This window comes from Macaca mulatta, chromosome 3 (genome assembly GCF_049350105.2).
Source record: "Macaca mulatta isolate MMU2019108-1 chromosome 3, T2T-MMU8v2.0, whole genome shotgun sequence".
NCBI lineage: Eukaryota > Metazoa > Chordata > Mammalia > Primates > Cercopithecidae > Macaca > Macaca mulatta.
In genome coordinates, this window is record NC_133408.1 from 45,683,808 (window position 1) to 45,689,493 (window position 5,686).

The 5,686-nt window shown below is 49.1% G+C and overlaps 1 pseudogene; it reads right to left on the reverse strand.

Moving 5' to 3' along the window:
• Nucleotides 1–383: 383 nt before the first annotated feature.
• Nucleotides 384–1,090, reverse strand: LOC718343 (small ribosomal subunit protein eS26 pseudogene; annotated as a pseudogene).
• Between the last annotated feature and the right edge of the window lie 4,596 nt (nt 1,091–5,686).

Consider the following 5,686-nt stretch of genomic DNA (forward strand, 5'->3'; position numbering starts at 1 on the left):
TAGCTGGGCAAGGTGGTGGGCGCCTGTAGTCCCAGTTACTCGGGAGGCTGAGGCAGGAGAATGGCCTGAACCCGGGAGGCAGAGCTTGCAGTGAGCTGAGATCTGGCCACTGCACTCCAGCCTGGGCGACAGAGCGAGACTTTGTCTCAAAAAAAAAAAACAAAAACCAAAACCAAATTTTATTTTTTTCATAAGCCACTTCCTTAATCTATATGTAATTAAAAGTAGGTGTGAATGTGACTGCAAAGCTGCCCTGAGCTGCTGCTCATAGGAGCAGTCATGGAGCTGTAACCCTGCAGCCTCAGTAAAGCTGTTTTCTTCTACCCTACCACTGGCTTGCCCTTGAATTCTCCTTTTTTTTTTTTTAAAGTACAATTTCCAGTTTATTTTTCTCCAGAGAATAGTCTTTTAGTCTTTAAGGACTCAGCTCCTTCCATGGGCTTTGATGGGGGTCACGGGGCAGCACCCGCAGGTGTAAATCGGGATGGGGGTGTTTGGTCCTTGCGGGCTTCACGAGATCGCTTCCTGACTACATTGATGTGAATGGCACAACCCACACAGTAACGCAGCTTCAGATACAGCTTGGGAAGCACGTAGGCATTGAAGACGCTCGCTTCAGAAATGTCCCTGATTGCTGTGGCCTTCACTATGTTTCGAATGACATATTTCTTTTTTTATTTTTTGAGATTGAGTCTTGCTCTGTCACCCAGGCTGGAGTGCAGTAGCACGATCTTGGCGCACTGCAACGTCTGCCTTCCGAGTTCAAGCGATTCTCCTGCCTCAGCGTCCGGAGTAGCTGGGATGACACGTGCCTGCCACCATGTCCCACTAATTTTTGTATTTTTTAGTAGAGGTGAAGTTTCACCATGTTGATCAGGCTGGTCTCGCCCTCCTGACCTCAGGTGATCCACCCGCCTCGGCCTCCCAAAGTGTTGGGATTACAGGCGTGAGCCACCATGCCTGGCCCGAATGACGAATTTCCTGATGATCTTATCCCTGGGCACGCGTCGGGCACAGTTCGTGCAGTGAATAGACTGCACGTGATATGACCCTTTTGGGCATAATCGTTGTTCCTTCTTTTCTTTGTCATCTTGGAGGCCTGGACTGGAGAGAGTTGCGTTTGAATTCTTTCCTGCGTGAAGCCAATCCTCGCAGACTGAGTCCCAACTTGGGACTCGCTTGCCCTGCATCCAAAGTGTGTCCTTCTAAACCTCATCCCTGCAGACAGGGATCGGGCCCTGTGATTCACAGGTATAAGGGCCATTGCAAGGGGGAGAAGAGCTCTCAGCTGGAAAAGGGGTTTACTGAGTTTCACAAGCATGGGGAGCCTGCTGTTTTTGTTAGGGTCCAAGGGTTGCCTCCTCAACATCTATTTAGAGCACCCCCTAGAAAAGACAAGAGTCAGAAATAAATGGGCCTTAGGTCTGTGGATCGATGCGGACCTTTAATCGCTTGTTCATGGTCTCCTGGGAAGCAGTGAGCAGCACAGCCTGTGCGAGAAGGTGCCAAGAGTGCCGTCTGCAACCGTGCCTGTCTCCTGGACCATTCCTGCCTACAAAACAGTGTCTCCCATTTTATTATTATTTTATTGTATTTATTTTGAGACAGGGCCTCACTCTGTCACTCAGGCTGGAGTATCATGGTGCAATCTGAGCTCACTGCAGCCTCAACCTCCTGGGTTCAAAGCGATCCTCCAGCCTCAGCCTCCTGACTCGTCGAGACTATAGGTGCACACCACCAGGTCTGGCTATTTTCTTTATTTTTTGCAGAGATGGGGTTTTTGCCGTGTTGCCCAGGCTGGTCTCGAACTCCTAAGCTCAAGGGATCCTCCTGACTTGGCCTCCCAAAGTTCTGGGATTACAGGTGTGTGCCTGGCCCCATTTTGTTTCTTAATTATTTTTATTTCTTTAGAGACAGTGTCTCCTTCTGTCACCCAGGCTTGTGTGCAGTGGTGTGATTGTAGCGCACTGCAGCCTCAAACTCCTGGGCTCAAGTAATCCTCCCACTTCAGCCTCCTGAGTAGCTGGGACTACAGGCATGTGCCACCATGTCTGACTAATTTTTGAAATTTTTTGTAGAGCTGGGGGAGTTTCACCATTTTGCCCAGGTTGGTCTTGAACTCCTGGCCTAAAGCGATCCTCCCACCTTGGCCTCCCAAAGTGCTGGGATTCCAGACATGAGCCACTGTGCCTAGCTCCGTTTAAAATAATCCTGTCTTGACCTCCCAACTGGGCCCCATTTTTGGACCCTCCCTTGGAGTAGAGTTTCTCAACCATCTCTCTACACTTGCTGAACCCATTCTTTACCTCGCGTGTTTGCTCCCCTGAAATTACCCACAATTTGTCTCTGCCAAAATTACCCACAACCAAGTCACCACGGAGCTCTGGGTTAGTAGACCCAATGGGTGTGTATTAGCCAGGGTTCTCTAGAGGGACAGAACTAATAGGGTATATAAGTTAATTCTCCTTAACTCAAATGATCACGAGGTCCCACAGTAGGGCATCTGCAAGCTGAGGAGCAAGGAAGTCAGTTAGAGTCCCAAAGCTGAAGAACTTGGAGTCTTTTCTTTTTTTTTTGACATGGAGTTTTGCTCTTTTGCCCAGGCTGGAGCACAATGGTGCCATCTGGGCTTACTGCAACCTCCGCCCTCCAGGTTCATCCGATTCTCTTGCCTCAGTCTCTGAAGTAGCTGGGATTATAGGCGTCTGCCACCATGCCTGGCTAATTTTTGTATCTTTAGTAGAGATAGGATTTTGCCGTGTTGGCCAGGCTGGTTGTGAACTCCTGACCTCAGATGATCCACCCACCTCAACCTCCCAAAGTGCTGGGATTAGAGGCGTGAACCACCGCGCCTGACCCTCACTTCTTTTCTTTCTCGGCTTCTGTGACCAGGCTTTCTTCTGCCTTTATGATTTTGTGCCTGGGTCTTAATTTATAAAGGTGACTGAGGGTGATGACACAGAGGAGTCAATGATATTGAAGGAAAAGTTTAATGTTGGTCAGGCATGGTGGCACACAGCTGTCATCCCAGTACTTTGGAAGGCTGAGACAGGAGGATTGCTTGGGGCCAGGAGTTCGAGGCCAGCCTGGACCATATAGGGAGACCTCATCTCTACAAAAAATTAAAAAATTAGCCAGGTGGGTTGGTGCACACCTGTAGCCTCAGGTATCGGGAGGCTGAGGTGGGAGGATCGCTGGAACCCAGGAGGTCGAGGCTGCAGTGAGCTGTGATGATGCCCCTGCACTTCAGCTCTGGGTGAAAGAGTGAGACCCTGTCTCTAAAAAATAGACAAGAAAAAGCTTCATGTTATTCCCAGTTCCCCTGGAAGTGACAGGCATGACACCCAGGCAGGCCTGCGTGGGAGAAACGCCCACGTGGGTCAGGAGGTAAAGGATTGTGGGGATAGCCCAGGAAGTGACCTTCGTTGCGTTTCCTGTGGGGAAGGCAGTGCAGGACGGCAGAAACAGTTAGGACCAGCTAGCTTGAATAAAGCTGGCGGGTTCTGGGTTATAGGAATGGTCCGTGGTTGTCTGGTACCTGGCTCTGGGTGGTTTAGGATAGGGAAAGTACTGTCTTGCTGCACGACAATCAAAGGAGGTGGCTGGTAGTATGGACTTGGAATTAGTTGGAGGGTTTGTGCGTTGAAAAAATCAACACTTTCTTCTCTTACCTGGTCAACACTCAACACAGGTAGTGTCAGATCCCATAGGCTAAAAGCTCAGTCTCACAAGACTGCCCCCTGCCCCTGTGCTTCAGGTGCCAATCCCAAGCTCCAGGCTATTTTACTTGTGCTTCTGACTGACCAGCTGTAAATCGGGGTTCCCACAACCCCCTCCTCATATTCTATCAATTTGCTAGGGTGGCTCACAGAACTCAGGGAAGCTCTTTCCTTCCATTGGCCTGTTTATGATAAAGGATGTTGCCAAGGATACAATGAGATGAAGAGATGCATGGGGTGAGGTTTGGAAGGGCCCCAGGTGCAGGAGCTTCTGTCTGCATGGAGTTGGGGTGCGTAACCCTCAAGCTACAGGGATGTGACAGTGAATTGGAAGCTCTCTGAACCTTGTAGTTCAGATTTTTATGGGGACTTCATCCCCTAGGCATGATGAATTATCCGCCCAATCTCCAGCCCCTCTCCCCTTCCAAGAGTTGCCTCATTAGAACAAAATACATTCCTATCACCCAGGACTTTTTAAGGGCTTTAGGGGCTACGTGTCAGAAACTAGGGTCAAAGACTAAATATTAGAACCAAAAATGCTCCTAGCACCCTGCTAGCTCAGGAAATTACAAGGGTTGTAGGAGCTCTGTGCTAGGAACTGTGGTAAGAAATCAAACACAGGGCCGGGCATGGTGGCTCGTGCCTGTAATCCCAAAACTTTTGGGAGGCTGAGGCAGATGGATCACCTGAGGTCGGGAGTTCAACACCAGCCTGGCTAACATGGAGAAACCCCATCTCTACTAAAAATACAAAATTAGCCGGATGTGGTGGCACACGCCTGTAGTTCCAGCTACTTAGGAGGCTGAGGCAGGAGAGTCGGTTGAACCTGGGAGGCAGAGGTTGAGATGAGCAGAGATCACGCCACTGCACTCCAGCCTGGGCAACAAGAGCAAAATGCTGATTCAAAATCAATCAATCAATCAACCAATCAATCAAACATACTGTCTGGGCACAGTGACTCATGCCTATAATCCCAGTGCTATGGGAAGCTGAGGTAGGAGGATCAGTTGAGACCAGGAGTTTGAGATCAGCCTGGCAACATAGCAAGACCCTGTCAAAAAAAAAAAAAAAAAAAAAAAAAAAAGAAAAGAAAAAAGAAAAGAAACGAAGCATATATTTCTTATTATATCATACTATCACAGTTTGTAATATGTTTTTATGTGCCAGCAAAAGCTAGATTGCAGGGGAGATGCAAACAGCATTGGCTGTTAGACCCTAAAATAGACAAATACAGAGTATTTTTTTTTTTTTTTTTTTAGCTGGAGTCTCACTCTGTCACCCAGTCTGGAGTGCAGTGGTGCAATCTTGGCTCACTGCAACCTCTGCCTCCCGGGTTCAAACGATTCTCCTGCCTCAGCTTCTTGAGTAGCTGGGATTACAGGCACCTGCCATCATGCCAGGCTAATTTTTGTATTGTTGTAGAGACAGGGTTTCACTATGTTGGCCAGCCTGGTCTTGAACTCCTGAGCTTAAGCTATCCACCTGCCTTGGCCTCCCAAAGTGCTGGGATTACAGGTGTGAGCCACCACTCCTGGCTATGCCCAGCTTTTAAAAAAATTTTAGTAGAGATAGGGATTCGCTGTGTTGCCCAGACTGGAGTGCAGTGGTGCAGCTAGAGCTCACTGCAATACCTTGAACTCCTGAGCTCAAGCCATCTTCCCACCTTGGCCTGTGAAGTGCTGGGGTTATAGGCGTGAATCATTGTGCCTGGCTTGACCTCTCTTCTGCATCCCTCCCTAAGTCTTTAAATGTTGGCTTGTCCTACATCTGGGTCCTCTAGAGGTCTCCAGCCCTTAGGCCATGGACTGGTACCAGTTCATGGTCTGTTAGGAACCAGGCTGCACAACAGGAGGGGAACGGTGGGTGAGCAAGCGTTACCGCCTGAGCTCTGCCTCCTGTCAGATCAGCGGCAGCATGACATTCTCATAGAGCATGAACCTTACTGTGAACTGCACATTGGAAGGGAT